The sequence below is a fragment of the Gracilinanus agilis genome, chromosome 5 (assembly GCF_016433145.1).
Source record: "Gracilinanus agilis isolate LMUSP501 chromosome 5, AgileGrace, whole genome shotgun sequence".
Classification (NCBI taxonomy): Eukaryota; Metazoa; Chordata; class Mammalia; order Didelphimorphia; family Didelphidae; genus Gracilinanus; species Gracilinanus agilis.
Window position 1 is genome coordinate 37,120,904 of NC_058134.1, and position 19,485 is coordinate 37,140,388.

The 19,485-nt window shown below is 36.1% G+C and overlaps 1 protein-coding gene across 1 annotated transcript in view; it reads left to right on the top strand.

Annotated features, from left to right (window-relative positions):
- The window catches only part of TBC1D5 (TBC1 domain family member 5), a 650,187-nt gene that overhangs the window by 218,400 nt on the left and 412,302 nt on the right, over positions 1-19,485 (top strand). The window contains exon 3 of the mRNA XM_044678890.1: positions 9,410-9,517. The gene's annotated coding sequence lies outside the window, so the exon portion shown is untranslated. The remainder of the gene's footprint in view (positions 1-9,409; positions 9,518-19,485) is intronic.

Consider the following 19,485-nt stretch of genomic DNA (forward strand, 5'->3'; position numbering starts at 1 on the left):
CCTAGTATTCCTTTCTTTCCATAGGCATTTCTCATTTTCTCTGTGTTCCTCTATTTCAGTTAAAATAACTAGATCAGTTGTTCCATTGGTTTCAAGACTGGATCATCAGAGGTTCAGGATGAGATTGTTCCTTATTATAGCTCACTTTGTTTTCTTTTCTGAAAATGGTGCCTTTCATGAACACTTCACAGTATAAATTTATAGCAGAATTAGAACCCTTGAAAAATAATCTAGTCTTATGTGTCCTGTACTTCCAAGGTCAGGTCAGAACTGTCTGTCAGGAATATAGTCCCTGTCACTAATCCCAGACTACCATTAAGACTCTCAAATGAATGGGCAGCAGTGCTCCCACTGTACTAAGAGGAGAGATAGTGATAAGATTTCATGGAGATGGTAAATACAGCGGATAGAATTGCTGGACTTGGAATCAGAGACCTGGATTCAGATCCCAACCCTGATGTTTATTAGATTTGTCTTCATAAGCAAGACACTAAGCTTTTTAGTGCCTCAGTTTCCTTATCTGTGAAATGGGCAAAATCATGTGTCTACCACCTGCCTCATGAAGTTGCTGTCCAGGAAATGTTTTATAAGTTTAAAGTTCTATGTGAATATGAGTGGTGGTTCTTCATTTGTCTTTCAGCTTCCATCGTATAGCTGTCTTACAGTATCTTACACATAGTAGGCACTCAATTAATACCTGTTGGATTGGGTCTTATCATTATGTAGGGCATTGCAGTGGTCATGTGAGGATTTCCAGTAGTGCCCCCCTATCCATTGGTGTGGGATTGGGGAGGAGTGGGTATTTTTGGGCAGAGAGTTCTGCTAAACTGAAAATGTGTTTTTAAATGGAAATGCTGTTTCTGTAGCTCTCTCGATTTCAATCTATTTCATCTAGTTTTGTTTAAGAAAAGAAAACTACTTACCATTATCTATAAAATTACTCTTTCTTACAGGTATCAAGATATGTACTAAGCCTTCAGGTTAAATAGTTCTGTGGGTTGTTATTGTGGTTTTTAAAGACTTTTTTTTTTAAAAGCCTCATAGTGCCAATTTTTTATAATATTACAAATTGCTTAAAATATTTTCCTTAGAAATTATCCTTGATGTGATAATTCAACCAAGCATTTATTAAGTGCCTTATATGTGCAGGGAACTGAGGATATACAAAGACAAAACAGTAGAAACCATTGCAGTTTTCATGAAGCTAGAATTGCTTACATCTCTTTTAAAGTTTACAGAGAACTTTCCTCATACCCAGTATTTGTTGTTGTATCATCTTTACATGTATTGACTAATGTTCTGACTTTCCACTTCAGCCTACCAACTCTTCATCTTCCGACATTACTAGTTGTATGTAAGAAAATTGGTCAGCAAATCTCTTTCAACTTGTAAAATATTCTTCTTAATACTGTTAGAAAAATGATCTTTGCTCTTGAGGATCTATGATTGGAGGATGGAACAAAGAGATCTTCCCAAGGCCTTTATTTATGGCATCGTGGCCAGCTTTCTCTTCCTTTGCCACCTCCTGAGAGCTCCCGTGGGCTAGGCACCTTTAACTCTCCCACTCCTCTTCCCCCACTAGATGGTAAGCTGCCTGAGGGCAGCTTTTTCTTTTTGTTTTTTGTAACCCCAGTACTTAGCATTGCCTGGCACATAGTAGGTGCTTAATACCTGTTAATTGACTGACTGACTTTGAACCTGTGTGATTGATAAGAGAGTAAAAATGTACATCAATTAAAATGATAGACTTCGAGATATGACTCCAACTTATCCTTTCAGGTTGTTTTCCCCTCATAAACTTTGTATCAGTATCATCCAGAGCTCTTGTTGCTCCTCAGACATGGCATTCCCTGTCCAGGTTCCATGCCCTGTCATGAGTTAGCTCTCATGCCTGCCCATCGCGCTCTCCTTTTTCATCTCTGCTCCTTGCTCCTTCCAGCTGGCTTTCAAGAGCCAGTCCCCATGTCACCTCCTAGGAAAAGGCCTTTCCCCACTGGCTCCATTATTAGTACTCTTTTTTGCCCTACTTCTGGAAATTACTTTATGTTTATTTTGCATTGACTTGTTTGTGTACAGATTGTTTCCCTGAAGTACAATGTCAACTTTTTGAGTGCAGAGGCTGGTTCATTTTTTGTCTTTATCCCCACTGTGTCTGGGATAGTGCCCAACACATCAATGCTGGTTGAACTGCATTGATTGAAAGTATAGTTATACATATATGTAGCTAAGAAATAAGTGAAATGTAAGACTCTTGGTAAGATTTCATGGAGATGGTAAATATTGGTTTGGAATGGAGGAAGCTTCAGCTTAAGGTTTTACTCGCCTAGGAAGGTCTGAGTTCTTTCTATCTTCACACTGTTAGCCCCAGTTTCTTCATAAAGCTTTGCAGGGGCCAGCATGAAGCAGTTACTATTCATACCACTCTGGTAGAGTGAACTCTCGAGTATATATTTTGAATTCATGAGAGTAAAAATGAATAAGAAAATGATCAGGAAAGCAGCATGATGAAGCATTGAAGATAGAGAGAAGCAAGTGTAAACTAAGAAGCAATGACTTGCTCTCTCCATTGTTTTATGGGGTGACCATGCTAGAGAAGATTGAACTCTCGTACATCTCCTTTCCTTGACTGCGTTCAGCTAGAGGCCTGGTGCCCAAAAGCCTTTTCTGGCTGCGTGGAAGTAAGATACATTTTTAGGATCAGTAGATGGAGTATATATTATTGCAATATTATGTCAATACTGTATTGTTACTGAACTCTTGACAATTGTCTTATCTCACCAACTAGGAAATGAACCATTGTCTTCTCTCCAGCTAGCAATGACAGGCCACTCGATGGGCTTGGAGTCAGGAAGACGAGATCAGCAACACTAGCTTTGTGCCTCCATTTCCTCAGGTGTAAAAGGGAGATAATAATAATACCTGCCTTCCAAGGGCTTTTGTGATGCTCAAATGGAAATAATATTAGTGAAGCACTTAGCCCAATGCTTGGCATATAGCAGGTGCTTAATAAATGCTTGTTCCCTTTTCCCCCTTCCCCAGCTATACTACAAGCACTTTAAAAGCCAAAATCAGCTCTTCATGATTTTGACATTAGATGAAGAGTATAATAATTGTCCACACTGTAAACTTTCTGTAAACACTTGGAAATGGTTTTATAAGGGATATGACTTAAAAAGGAAGAGAAAGTACCACAGTGTAATGGACACTGCACAGGTAGAAAGTAGGAATCTAATATTAGCTCTTCCACAGATTCATTAGGATTCTCATAATCTCTGCAGGCCTTTGTTTCCTCATCTTCAAAAATGAGCGGGTTTGACGAGATGTGATCTGTAAGGTCCCTTTCCCTCCAGCATTCTGTACAGTAATATATAAGAAAGAATAATGTGTAGCCAATAAACCACAAGTGGCTATTACTTACTGGATTTCGTTTTGGAAATCTTGGCGTGGTTAGTAAATGAATGCCGACATCTAACTGAGGCAAACAAACACACTTGAGTTCTTCGGTAGATGTATTTCTAAGTGGATTAGATGGTTAATGCATACTCACTTTCCCTGCCAATTTAACCTATAGTTTTGAGGAGTTGTCAGGTGAGTTCCCAGGCCATTGAAGAATGTTTATTTCCATCTTGTAGATAAATTTCTTAAGCTTTTGTAATGTGTGGCATGGTACAAAATTGTGTTGCTGTACTTTGTCTCCATTTGAAAATTCTCATAATCATTTCTTCTCAGCATATATTTGCCAGTATTAAGCATTCCTTTAATAGGGATAAGATTTACAAGGCCATTGGAATTTTTAACCATCCCCCAAACATTTTTTTGTGTCTACATGTGTGAATATTTTATGGTCCCATGAACATGCCAAGTGTCACAACCTTTCTTGGACTTGTTTTAACAGTGTTTTAGTATAGCTTTGAATGAAAAAAAAATTTGTTTTATCAGTAAAATTGACCTTTTTTTGTTTTCAAAACTTTGTTCTTTCTATTATTTTGTCTGTGACTTTTTTTATAGTAGGTATTAGCAGCTTTTTTAAAATTTCATTTTCTGCATTGTTCTTCTAACCTTAAAAAGCTTCTGCTATACTTCAGAGCCATTGTTAACAACCCTTGCAGCTTCCAGTTCTCTCAGAATATCTTTGCTTTTTTTCTGACAATGATTTTTTTCTGTGTGTGACAGATGAATAATATTTAAAACTCCTGACTTGTTCACACTAATGGCTGTGAACTTTATCAATCATTGAAGTGTAATCCTCTAGAGCCTCAACATTTATGTTTCCTTGAAATCATAACCATTTTTAAACCACAAAATTTTAAACAAAACAAAAAAATGAATCATTTTTGAATGGAAGGAGAGAAGAAAACAATGCCTACTATGTCCCAGATGCTTTATAAATATAAGAAGTGATCCTCACACTCATGGGAGATAGGTGTTATTTTTATTCCTATTTTAAAATAAAGGAATCTGAGGTTTACCAGACTAATACATTTCTGAAGGAGATTTGAACTCAAGCCTACCTTACTCCAAGCCCAGTGTTCTATCCTCTGTATCACCTAGTCATCTATTGATACAGTTGCTGTAATATCTTTGCAATTGGTGATATATAGCTGTAGATGAGAGATACAGGGCTGCATGTATAAATTTTGGAAATCATCCCCTTTTAACAGTTAGGGCCAAAGGAGCGGAAAAGATCACTAAATGAGATAACATGGAGGAAAAGAGATGAGACCTCAGGACTGAGCTGTGGGACACACCAGCAGGTTATATGGGTAACATGGATATATGGTAACCAAAAATAAGAGCAAGGATCAGTTGGATTAATAAGAAGAGAACCAGGAGAGAGCATTGCCATGAAAGTTGGAAAGCAGAGAGTATCCAGGGGGAAAAGGTAATAGGTTGTGCCATAGGCTACAGAGAATTCAGGAAGGATGAGGATTTTTTAAAAAGACATTAGATTTGGCAATTAAGAAGTAATTGCTTGTTTTGGAGGGGACTCTTTCAATACAATAATGGGGTTGGAAGCCAGGAAACAGAGTTAAGAAAAGCCTGAGAGAAAAGGAGTGGAGACACCTCTAGTAGTTTCCAGTTTAGCCCCAAATAGAGGAGAAATATAGGGTGATATCTAGTGATGATGGACATATCAAGTGAGTTGTTTTTTTTAAGGATGGAGGAGACCTGAGTCTATTTGTAGGCATCAAGTGATGAGCCATCAGACAAGTAGAGATTGAAGATTAGTGAAAGTGGGTGAGATGGAGGGGGCAGCGTGCAAATAATTGCAAAAGAATGGTTCAGGTATATATGTTGTTGCTTTTGGCTTTTGGCTATATAAGGGAGTGAAGGGGCAAACTAGTGCTAAATACTGAAGATAAAAATAAGAAAAAGAAAGATCATCCCTACCTTCAAAGGGGAGAGACAGCTGACTTCTAATCTTGCATCTCTGACTACCTTTCCCATACCTCACATTGTTTGTCCAATAAGCATCTTAAACTCAATATGTCCAAAACAGAACTCATTTCCCCCCCTAAACATGCCTCCTCCTCCCCTCCATTTGACTGTAGAGGGAAACACCAGCCTCAGAGTCCCTCAGGTTTATCACTCTGTATTCCTCACTATCTCTCTACACCCGCCCCCCCCCATGTCGTCTGTTGCTGAAGATTGTCAGTTTTCACCTTTGCAGCTTCTCTCAAATATGCCCCCTTCTTTCTTCTGACCCTTCCACCCAATTGGTGTGGGCCCACATCATTGATGCCCAGATTATTGCAGATGGCTGTAATAATGGTCTGCCTGCCACAAGTCTCTCCCCATTCCAATCCATTCTCCATTTTGCTACTAAATTGATTTTCCTAAAATACATGAAGCAAGTCTGATTCTGTTACTGCTTTCTCTCACCAACTCAATAAAACCCTTTAGGATAAGCACATGAAAAAAGTGTTCTAAATCTCTTATAATTAGAGAAATGCAAATCAAAACAACTCTGAGGTACCACTTCACACCTAGCAGATTGGCTAATATGACAGCAAAGGAAAATAATAAATGTTGGAGAGAATGTGGCAAAATTGGGACACTAATGCATTGCTGGTGGAGTTGTGAATTGGTCCAACCATTCTGGAGGACAATTTGGAACTATGCCCAAAGGATTTTAAAAGACTACCTGTCCTTTGATCCAGCCTTACCACTGCTTGGTTTATACCTCAAAGAGTTAATAAGGAAAAATACTTGCACAAAAATATTTATAACCTCGCTCTTTGTGGTGGCAAAAAATTGGAAAATGAGGGGGTGTCCATCAATCAGGGAATGGCTGAACAAGTTGTGGTATTTGTGGTGATGGAATACTATTGTAGGGAAAGGAATGATGAACTGGAGGAACTCCATGTGAACTGGAAAGACCTCCAGGAATTGATGCAGAGCAAAAGGAGCAGACCCAGGAGAACGTTATACACAGAGACTGATATGCTTTGGCACAATTGAATGTAATGGACTTATGTACCAGCAGCAATGCAATGACCCAGGACAATTCTGAGGGACTTATGAGAAAGAACACTATACTCATCTAGAGAAAGAACTGTGGGAGTAGAAACACAGGAAAAAAACATTTCCTTTTATTCACATGGTTTGATGGAGACATGACTGGGGATATAGACTCTAAATGATCATCCTAGTGCAAATATTCATAATATGAAAATAGGTCTTGATTAATGACACATGTAAAACCCAGTGGAATTGCATGTTGGTATTGGGGGGGAGAGTATGAATCACATAACCATGGAAAAACAGTCTAAATTGATTAATTAAATAAATTTAATTTTAAAAACGGTCTAGGATTGTATATAAAATACTTCATTTGGCATTCAAAGTCCTTCATGCCCTAACCCCCTCCTACCTTTCAGCCTTCTTACACTTTCCTCTCCAATTCATACTCTTCAGTCCATTGACCCTGGTCTGGCTATTCCAAACAAGACCCTCCATCTTTTGGCATTCTCTTTGGCTGGCTGCCATGTTTGGATCCTTTTTCTCCTCCCTCCCTGACTTCCTTTAAGTCCTAACTAAAATCCCACCTTCAGCAGGAAGGTCTTCCCTAACCCATCTTAATTCTAATGCTCTCTTTTACCTCTTTGTATCTCTAGCACTCAGTACAGTAGGCTCTTTTAAAACAAAACAAAATAAAACAAAGCAAAACTTTACCTTCTTCCACAATATCCATCCTGTGTATTGCTTTCAAGACAGAAGAGTGGTAAAAGCTAGGCAGTGTGACTTGCCCAGAGTCATACTTCCTTGAAGTATCTGAGGCCAGATTTAAACCTAGGACCTCCCATCTCTAGGTTTGGTTCTCAATCCACTGAGCCACCCAGTTGTTGTCTTCCCACTACCCCATCCCCATAGTATGCTCTTCATAAATGTTTTATTGTATTGTGTTGTAGGGAGAGAACAGCTAGCTGAGGGTACTGAGGAGGTATTTAGTATCAAAATTAGATTAGTCCTTGTAGTGATAAGTGTGTCCTGGAGAAGGCATGATGTTTCTAGAATCTAAACCAAGTAGAGCAGCCAATAGAGAATGTAGGGGGCAAGGGACTTGAGAATAGAGATTAGTGCAGAGTTGAGTTGGTTTGCCAACAGATTGAGATAGGGAAAGAGTAAAGGAAGAGAAGAAAAAAGCAGCCATTGGAAGCATGACTGATGGCTAGAAGGAATAAAGGTCATCACAAAACAGAGTATTATGGGTTAGAAGGAATAGAGAAAAATAGAATGAAAGTGCTTACCGAAAAAGAACAGGTAAAGGACCTGATGAGGAAAAAGCAGGAAATGGGAATGGATAACTAAGTGGGACCAGATTATTGGGCTGGAGCTATGATGTGATGCATTGTCACTGGATGAATATCATTGGAATGACAGGGAAAGTTGTGGTTAAAGTAAATAGTGTGACAGAATCTGAGAATGACCCAAGTACAAAGGGACTTCTGAGATCTTCTAGTTCAACCCACTCATTTTATGTAGAGTTAGACGTCAATGGCAATAAGATAATGTGATTTCTTCAGCATTAAACAGCTTGAAATGTGGAGACTCCACACTCCAGTTTTCTGACTGCATCCAGGGCTCTTCTCAAGTATTCAGAAAGGATGGAAAGAGGAAGAGGTCAGCTAGGATGTTGTGGGTTACAGACTCATAGTTATGAGGGGTAGAGTGTTAGAAGTCAGTCAACTAGCATTTAGAAACTTCCTACTGAGTGCTGGTAACCAAGAAAGGCAAAAGGCAGTCCTTGCCCTCAACTTCTTTTCTATTTCATGAGAGACAACATGCAAACACCCATGTACAAACAAGTTATGGGCAAGATAAATTGGAGATAATTAACTAAAGGAAGGCACTCACATTAAGAGGGTTTGGGGAAGGGCTTCTTAAAGAAACTGGTACTGAGATATGAAGCAAGCTATAGGGTATGGAGATGAGAGTGAGAGTTTCAGGCCTAGGAGATAGCCCCTAAAAATGCCCAGCTTCATATGATGGAGAGGAGCAGTCCAGAAGGCCAGTGTGATTATATACCAGAATACGTGGAGGGTATAGGACCAGAAAGGCAGGAAGAGGCCAGGTTATGGAGGGTTTTTAAAGCCAAAAAAATTGCTTAATCCTGGAAGCAATAGGGAGCCACTGGAGTTGATTGAATAGGGGAATGATGTAGCCAGATCTGCACATCAGGAAGGTCACTTTGACCACTGAGTAGAAAATGGATTGGAGTGCTGACCTAGCAGCAGACTATTGTAATAGTTCTGGTGTGAAGGGGAGCTGTCCCAGAGTGGGGATAGTGCCATAGGAAAGAAGGAGGGTATTCAAGTGATGTTGCAAATATAGATATGGCAGCACTTGGCAACACTTTGGATATGGAAATATCAGAGAGCGGTAAGGAGGCTTATGAGCCTAGGTGTCTGGGAGGGCAGCAGTACCCAAGGGTATACTACAACCAGCTTGAATCTCTTTTGTTATATTTTCAGTGTAAGCATTTACACCTGGAATACTGGCAAATAGTACAGTCTGGGCTTGGCTTATGGTCTAGAAGAGGCATCTAGGTGGCACAGTGGATAAAGCACTGGGCCTGGAAACAGTAATACCCAAGTTCAAATGCAGCCACAGACATACTAGATATGTGACCCTGGGCAAGCCACCTAATCTCTGTCTGCCAAAGTTTACTCATTTAGAAAATGGGGATAATAATAGCTTCCACTTCTCGGGGGTATTTGTAAGGATCAAATGAGAAAATATTTGTAAAGCATTTAGCACAGTGTCTGGCATATAGTATATGCTTTACATATATTCATTTTTCTTCCTTTCCTCTCCCCCTCCACTTAGGAAAATGATGAAGAAAATGTAAATAATGCAGATTAAGCTTAAAAGTGTCTTGAAGACATCTTTACTTTTTTTTTTTCAGAGAGCTGATTGTTAAATCTTGCCCAGCACATCCGTGGCAATATCCTCCACAGTGGATGGGAATGGAGTGGAGGGAATTCATCTAAAAGACATTTCAAAGGAAAATCAGGTACTCTGGAAAAAAGCACTAAATTTGGAATCAAGGACATGGGTCAAAATCTCATCTATCCCTGCTACTTCATTGCCTTTTTGTAAAACAAGGGGTTGGCTAGATAACCTCTAAGAAGATCCTTTCCAGTTTTAAATATAGGCTACTATGGTGTGTATGACTATAAACAGTGTGAAAAATCCTAAATTTTTGCCTCTGCTTGTGACTGATGCAGTAGGAGCCATCGAAGTGCAGCATGATGGATCAGGCTTGAGCCAGAGGGACTGGGTGAATGGTGCTGCCATTGTGCTGGGGACTTGATTGGGAAGGGAGGGGAAGAGCTCTCTTCAGTTACCTTCTGCAACTCCTTAGGGTTAGTGTGATTTTCCTCAAGAAATTCTCTAGGCTTTCTTTTACAAAAGTAGAACTGCCTTGGTGATTTCCAGATTAGCTTTCTTGGGTCCTCAGTCAGCAAAGCCTTGCCCCGCTGTTTTGTTGCTTTCTTTGTGTTAGGATGGTTGCTTCATTGGTCCTTATGTGCACATTACCTTTGTGAAGATGGCAGGACCTTGTGTTCCCCGTGTTTGAAGGATTGGCCTTCTGTGGACTCTGTTTTAGTTGTCAGTAAAATACTTTTCACATTTACTCATTTCACATTAGTTGAAGCCTAAGTAAAAAACAAGTGACATAAAACCATAAAACTAGACTATTTAGAAATAAAGCTTCCCATGCTATTGCTCAGGTGCTACAGATGTCTGAAAGGAGTAGCAACACATACCATATGTGTTAGAAGATAAAAAGCATAGGGGTAGGATTTTAAGGACCCATGAAGCAACCTCAACTCTGAATTTCCTTCTAGTGTAAGTTTAAACTAGACCTTGTGTCTTCTTTTAATGTGCAGTTATTTTTGGTGTTTATATGTTTTATGTTTTGATCACTGTTCAGTATTTAAACTCCTTCAAATGTGCAAAGATTAAATGTTTAATAAAAATTGCTTGTTGTTTTCAACATCTGTGTTCTGAGAACAATGGCCCGCTGGAGTGCAGAAAGCTTGTAAAGTTTTCAAATGGATTGAGAATGACAGAAAGTTCAGTGAAGAGTTTGCTTTCCTCATTACAGAACTACTTCTGTGGCTGCGATTACACTAAGAGCATCTTTAATTGCTTTAAAATCTGAATGCATGATAAGAATGGATTAATTTGATTTTTCTGTTACTACAAGTAGCAGATGGTTTATGTCTTAGGAATGCTCATGTTGTAAAATGAGATCCCCAGCTCATTCGTGATTGGTCACTGTTAATGAAGCATGCTGTGCTGATTATTGATTTAGAAAATGAGGATGACATGAGTATTGTGTGTGTTGCTGTAATAAATTAAAGAGGAGTATTTTAATAGCCAGCAGACATACACCTTAAATAACATGAAATATTTGATTTTCTATTCAGGTGGTCTCTGCCCTGTCAAACTAATTTTATTGTTTATTAAAAAGATATACTTTTATAGTTTCAGCTAACAAGCAGATGGTCGTCTTTACTTATTTCTGTTTTGTATTGCTGTATGACCGATCAGATGCATGATAGGAACCCAAATTAGCTTGTTGTCTGCAAAGCAATGGTATAGCCATGGGAGGAAATCTTTTGTAGGGTGTGTGTGTGTGTGTACGTGCATGTGCACGCCTCTACTATTTAAAAAAAAGCTATTCTGCAGTATTTAATCCTCATTTGTTGTGGCAGAAAAGCTAACTGTAGGAAGTGTGTTAGGGATTCTTTTCAAGCATTTGGATTCCTTCATCTACCAAAAACTTTTGAATGATACATTTGCAAAGAAAATATTTCCTACAGTACATTGGTATATTTTGGATCGAGTTCTATGAAATTTGTTAAATTCACAATTTAAGATGTTATCATAGGCCGAATATAAAAATCCAAGTGGTGAGGGTTTATAAATTGCCCACTTGTTCTAAAGCTCAAGTTTGATATGCTGTTGGGTATTTGTCAATGTATACCAGGACATAAGAAACTTCATTGGCAGAATATAAGCTTCTGATTTTGGACATTTCTCATCTTTATATTATGTAGAATGAATATGAAGAATCTGATTATAATATATTGTATTTAGATGCTTAAAGGAAAATGCAATTTTTTTAAAAATTGAAATTATTTCATATCCCTCCTATTTTGCATCAAGCATTCATTATAGGCATATTAGAAACCTGGTGGGTTATATATACTAATTTCCCCTCTCCATCCCCCATTCAGTATCATGTTAGAAAGCTGTTTTTGCATTATTTTAGAACCTGTCATTTTTTAAAGTTTTCACTTTTGTTTTTTACATTCTATTATAGTCTAATACATAAGTTTATTTTTTATATTTGAGTCTAATTTTAGCTTTTACATTTCACTACACCTTAATTTTGCAAACTTGATTTTAGCAAATATCAGATGAATTTGCCAGTTTTTAGTAGCACTGTTCAAGTGCTTATCCTATATTTTGGTAGAGTAATCTGGACATATGCATACTAGATTGAATTTGGATCTCTAAAACAAATCGTTACTGAAGATATAATAGTGAGGCAGTTTATTATGAGCTTTATAAAAAGTAGTGGACTTCTGCCATATATCTGAAGATTGCTATTGCCATTTAAACTTCATAATAGATAAAAATGACTAGACTCTGACAGTTGAAATTTGTCTGTTTGGGCTGCTTAAAAATTTCAAATGAAGGATAACTTGCAGGTAATCTGAAATCAAGAATAAACAGAAGGATGACAGTGCAGTTAAAAAAGGTAGTTCGTTCATAAACTATCATTCATTTACACAAAAACAGGCAGTAAAAATTAATTTCCTTAGTATTGTATGGTTTAAAGTTTTCTTGGAAATATGAAATTAAAGAGATGGAAGGAAAGAGGAAACTTTCAACATTGTGGACAGTAGATTTTTTTACTTTGTATTTAAGCACTTCCAGTGATATGAGAACTCACTGATTTTAATTTCATGAATTATTCTTGTTTTGATACTTTTATTTTTTAATCATTTTATGTAAATGTCTAATTTCTGTTATCTTCATTTTTAAATTATTAGATTATTTATCATCTATCTTAGGAAAAATCTACTAAGATTACAACATGGAATTAAATAACAGGATTTAAAGAAAAAGATATTTTCTGATAAAATAAAGTGTTAGAAAAATTTTTAAGTATATTTATACAGTATCCTTTATATTTTGTCACATAGGAAATTATCTTTTATGTTTTAAAATTGAATCGTGAGTTGTCTTAATTGGTTGATATGTGGATTAATTTTTATATTTTGAAATCATGAAAAAAGTGCAAAAGGTAAGGAGACAATTTGAAAAAAGCACATTAAACGTAAGCTTATTTTTAACTTTTTATGTCAAACCATTAAAATAAGCTTTATTTTAGTAGTATTTGAAGTTTCATTATTTATATTGCATAGGAAAATATGACTCACTCTATATATATTTGAATAGAAATACTGATCCTTAGCTGTGGTGAAAGCAAGACAGTAAAAGAGCATCAGTTAATGGAGACAGTTTTTCAATCATTGTTGGAGGTGTTCAAAGTTTTATTTAGAGTTTAATCAGAGTTAATTGTTTAAAAGATTGCTTTCAAGAGGCATATAATTTTATTACAAAATGTAGATTTTTAGGAAGCCCAACAGTCATTTTAATGAAAGATAAGGTATCTTATTTAGGGTAGTTGTGCTCTTATATTGCTTCAAATACATACTTGATTTCACTGAGTTTTGCAAATCACACACATTTACATTTTACTATATGAAATCACATCTTATTGACATGCTGATGTCAAGTTTAGGTTATCTTCATAACAAGCTCTAGCCTTACAGTGATTTCTGGTGGGAGGTATGGTTTAGAGGATAATTTGCTTTCATTTATTTATTTAACAATAACCAAACTTTACTGGCACATTTTTTTTATTTTAGCATATTTTGTATAGCAATGTATCACAATGTACAAATACACTTTAGATTTATGTAGCTTAGATATCCTTGTGAATAAAATCAGTCTGGGCATAATTTATGATTTACAAATACTGAAGGATGCCGATTTCTTTTATATCACTCCCTCTGTGTCTTCCAAGGAAAAATCGGATGGATTTTCTTTTTTCTTCTAACTACAAGACTAGACTGAAGAAAGAACATATGTACCTAACTGTCTGTTGAGAATATTTTTGATTTAAGTTTGAATGTGTTATGTGAGATATATTAGTAACTGTCTCTCAACACATTTAGACTTATACTCAAAAGTATTTTTATATTACATATATGTTAATTCTTTACTTCTCACTATAGTTTGAAGCATCATAGATTTTGAACTATAATGTGTTGTCATATAAAGAAATCTATAGCTAGATGTTTGCAAAAAAAAAATTATAGTCTGAAAAAGTCTTAAAGAGGGAAACAAAAATGTGCTAAGATTCTGAACTCAAACTTCCTCCTTCCCAAAATTTAAACTAGAAAATGGGAAAGTTTGAGGTTTCTTAGCTGTTTTATCAAACATGTTGAAATAAACAACTATAGAATCAGAACAAGATACCAGCTATAGTCATGTGTGATATGAGCAGGTGGTTACTATGGTAACATTTCTATGTCGGAATTTTGTGTAGTTCAAATTGGTAGTCTTCACATCACGCTACCATTGGCTTTTGATTTTTCATGTACATAAATCACCGCAATCCCTGCGTACTGCTAAGTGGCACAGATTTATCATTTAACTACCTTTGTGTACTCTGGGGAGTCTGTCGTGAAAGTAAGAAACTGGTGGCATCTAAGGAGAGGATCGTCACAACATATTTTATGTAATTGCATTTTTTTACTGGCCTGGTGTTTTTGCCTCGAACATTGAGTTGAAACTCAGCTTGGCTGGCAGGAGTCTGTAATATTCCTTAAATAAACGAACATAGCATCTCACATGGCTCAGGACAGACCTCTCTGCTCTCAGGTGAAGCTTGTGATATGGTGGAGGAAGCAAAGATGAATGTAAATTTCTTTAAAAGGGTGTTGGATAGGGAGGAGAACATCAGAGATAAGATGACTCTTCAAGAAATATCTCCTTTCATTTTAACCTAATCAGTCATGTAAAGAATGTGATTTTGTGTTTTTAAAAAAAGAAGATAGTCATTGGTACAGATAATTTTAACACTTATTTGAAACGGAATCCCTTAACATCTTGGGCTAGCTTGCATTAAAATATACCATCGTGTTGCCTTGTATCAATTACTGTATTCTAGTAAGAGAATTCCTACTGTTTTTGTTTTGTTTTGCTTCCCAAAGCCCCCTGCTGCTGTTGATTACACCTAGATCTGCTACTGATTGGAACTGTTAAAAGGCAAAGATAGTGTGGATGGCTGCTGAATCATTTAATTGTAGAACTAATAGATGTTTTCTCTGGGACCTGGCAGAAAGAGTTGCTTTAGCAAATATGCATAAACTGCCCAAGACATTTCTTTTTGGAAGATATGAAATTATTAGTTGGTTCTATACTATCAAGGATGAGTGTCATTCATAAACTGTGAAGCTTCTGTAATGTATCAGGGAACAAGAAAGAAATACGGACAGCAGAGGTGACATACACTTCTCTTGGTAGCCTTCTTTGTTAACTCCAGCCCTCAAGATTGGCATTTCCCTGCTCTTGGAATGGATAAATATGTGCACAAAAGAATATTCATGTAAAGTTTAAGAGTTGGAGCATAGAAAATTAGAGTTAGAGTTTTTTACACAAATCTGAACTATGTTATCAAAGTGAACCCTCAAGCTTTGATTGTCTACCACACAGGTGGCAGACCATTTGCTGGGTTAAGGGAAAAGTGAAATTCCTGGTCTTCTAGGTGCTTAGAGTAACCAATGTAGAACATAAAAAATATAATTTTCTGTAATGTTCTATGGAAGAACATAGTCTAAGTACAAGATTTTAGGAGATTTCATTTTATAGAGAATTTGGCATACAAGTATTCTGTGGATAAGAGAACAACTCTTCTTATTTAGATTCCATTGATTTGGAAGTTTTCACAGGTGAACCTGGGCTAGGGTTAGCTTTATTTTTTCATCTAATCAAAGAACTCTGAGGTTTTACTAATTTAATAAAATAAATGTCATATTCTGGAGTGTCTGTTCTTTCTCCTTTTTCTCTCTAAGTGAGTTTATTTCTTTTAGAAAAACCAATTAGCAATACAACATAAGTGAAAGCTAACTCACACCATTAGCAAAATATCTTGGGAAAGATCTGAACTCTTTGAACCTCATAGAAATTATAGTAGGCTTAACAAATTCAAGTATGTATGTCTTTTTGTATGCCAAATGAGAAATCAAAGGGCTTAATTGGCTATCAAGAATTTAGTAAGCATTTACTACATCTTATACATTGAGAATACAAAGGGAAAAATATAGTCCTCACCATGGAGGACAACATGCAGATAACTGTGTGTGTGCATGTATGTGTGTGTGCATGCATACACACTTATCTATATACACAGAGGGAAAGTACTCACAGCTGGGAAGACACTTTGTGCTGGTTCTAGAAGAAGGCCAGGAAGAGATCACAGCAGGCATTGTAGATAGCCAGTGCAAATACCTAGAGTTGGGAGGAACTGAATGAAGCCAGTGTGCATGGACCATGGAAGGCATGGCGAGGACAGGAAAGGAAAGGTGAGCCTAGACTGATCATTTGGCTATATCCTGCCCAAGAGGTGCTGATTTGTACCTCTACCTGGAGGCAGAAAAGATGGCGGGGCTGTTGGAAATGCAAGTACAACTAGTTCCTCAAATTTAGCTTCTTGCCAGTTTGCTCTCATGCTCTTTCAACTTTCCCTAACATAGACAACATTTCTGTTTTTTATACCATTAAACTGTCTATTTAACATTTTATCCTTGAGAATTCATGGAGAGGAACTCTTGACAATCCTTTTTTATGACATATTACACCTAGAAGTTAGGCTCTGCCTGTAGGCACTCAGTAAGTTTTGGTTGAATTGTACTGAATTCACCTTCTCTTACATGTGGGCTGCCTAAAGGTGAGAGATGAGAACTGCAGACAATTTTTGAAAAGTTGAATGCTTTTGAATTCCTTTTTTTTACATGTTGCTTCATCAGTTTAAACTTTGAAATAATTACAAAGGCGCACATCAAAATTCTATAAAGATATAAAACCATTACACAATAAATAATTTGTATTTTACCTAACAGATGACTTTTTAATTTAAATTTGTGATAAAATAGGGTTGTATTTTTTGTATAATATATGTAAAAGTGTCTTCTTGAATACTTGAATGTATACAGTACATTTAAGACTATTTTTTTGAGATTAAGAGCACAGATTTTTATCATAGAAATTTACATTCGTATCTTTACTTTTCTGACTTATTCATGATCATATACAATTAAATAAACATTTAGATCTTACTGCATTCTAGTCATCATGTTAAACATTGGGGATACAAGTTAGAAAAAAAGACAGTTCCTGCCTTCAAGGAACTTACAAGGGGAAGGCATACCAAATGAAACTGAAAGAGGATGGGAATGTACCAGGGAGTACCCAGTTTGGGGGCATGTTTGAAAATAGAGCTTACCATTTTCCTTCCTTAGAAAAGGAAGACTTTGGGTGGAATTTAGTGCTTTGTCTTCTAATCAGCAGGGAGAGGCACCTGAAGGTGAGTTTAGACAGTGTTGAGTATTGAAACCAAAATCAGTCTTCATGGAAAGATTTTATAATCATGGTTTATTAGGTCTTGAGGCCTTGATTGAAACATAATTCTAATGTAGTTGTGCACCTTGTGATACAGTTTTTAAGAAACACATTATGGTAAAAATTATCCATTAGCTGTTCTGATAAGCACTGACCAAATTATATTTAATGAAGAAAGTTTTCTTAATAGGAACTTCATACCATTTTTTGTACAGATTGACCCCCCACCCCCAAATGTAAGCACATTTTCTGCCAGAATATTTTATTTGTAAATAGAGAAATCATTCATGTCCTTTTGTTTATATGAGTTGGTTTTTTAATTCATGATATTATTAAATTGAGGTATATAATGTTTACATAAAATACCAGTAACTATTAATACATAAAATGTTGTAATAAAATCTTTACACTGTATTTGAATCAAGATAACATAAAATTGGTGTGCATCCATAAGTTATTCCTAAGAATAACTTTATAGAGAGTTAAAAGATCCTCAAAGTTTAAGTGTTTCATGTGTCTTTTTTTCCCATAGACTGTTGGGAGTCTGACAGTGGTGATTTAAATGGGTAAACATTAATTTCTGACTGGCAGTGTAACTTTCTATTCTTGACTTTTCTCTATAGCTAAAAAATCATATTTAACAGTTTGGGAAATCTTGTAAAAGCTGAAAATATTACTCCCTAGGTGCTTGAGATAACTCCCATCTCTGCTACTGTTTCAGTGTACAGATTTTTCTTTTCTCTTAGAGGTATGTTATCTCCACTTAGAAGCTGAAACTTCTAATTAATTAATTAATTAAACTGATTAACTAATTAACCTAACTACTATGAGTAATATATCATAAAAAAGGATTGTTAAGAGTTCCTGTCCATGAATTTTCAAGGATAAAATGTTAAACAGACAGTTTAATGCTATAAAAATTAAGCAATAAATGTTTACTGTTTCCCATTTACTTCAGTTTTTTAATAAAATATGGCTTGAAAATTATACCCTTTTTTGAAGATTGGTTTGTAATGAAGATTTTTCACCCACCTTTGCTGTTTCTTCATCACTTTACTTCAGTGTATTTTACTGTTAAGAACTTGACCTGGTTATCAGGTCAGCAACGGTTAATGTCCCTATCCTCTGACAAGTAGAGTTTGTTAATCAGCGGTAGTATTACAAGGTAGTTATGTCACCTTTCTTTCTGGTTGGAATAATAGAATGAAACTAATGAAAACACATTTATTTTAAGTGATTAAAGACTACACAAAATAGACATATTTCTTCTTTTCATCACCAATGATAAGAGTGATCTTAAAGGGACTTTGCCTGTGTTCACCCAAGCTGTGCTTCTTAATCAATAAGCCTTTATTAGAGACAGGACTTTCTGACTTCAGATCTGGCTCTTGTATCAAGTGTGTCATCTGCTTCATGCTCTTACATGACAACACTGAAAAAGGTCCCTTTTAAATTGTGGACTTTGGGTAGAAATTGGTTTGCTTGTCAGATTCATTTTCACTAGTTTCAGTTTAGAAAACATAAAAGTGCCAGAGTTTATATTGCATTGGTTTCATGTACATGTGACACCCAAAGGCAAAAAGTCTATTAATTTACTCCAAAAATTTTTAATGACCTGAAATATACACAGAGAGTATGAATTTCCTAAATCAAAGACTTTGAAGATAGATAAAAACATATTAAATTACCAACAGAATATCGCCAAATCTTTAATTCAGTAAGGCTTGTTTGCAATGGTGGCAGGTTTTTCTTACTCTTAGAAGTATCTCTTTGGTGTACTCTTAAAGTTTAGCTATTAAGTTAATTATTTAATTCTAATTTCCCCCACTTTTTATAGTTATAATAGTATTCAGGTTGATAATGAAAACTTATGATGTGTTATGCTACTTTGTTTTGACTAGTCTCTTCAAATTTTCTGTAAGTATCATTGAACTTTTGTTTGGCCCAAACCTCTTTTGAGGTTTAGAGAACTTTTGGCTAGGAAACCTTCTCTGTCATTGCAAATGTATGGCTACTGTGCCATAAGTAAGTGACTTGCCCAGGGTCACTGAGACACTTTCTATCAAAAGTGGTACATGGCTCCCATGTTTTTCTGCCTTTGAAACTGATTCTCTCTTAAATGTGTTGTATTGCCTCTTTCATGTATTCATGATATTTGATGTTATATAGTTGAATCTGTAGCAGATCTTCATAGATTTTATTTAAACTATTGGGCTTATGTTTGTATAGCCTTCAATAATGTGGATATTTGTATGTCAAAGTGGCCAAAAA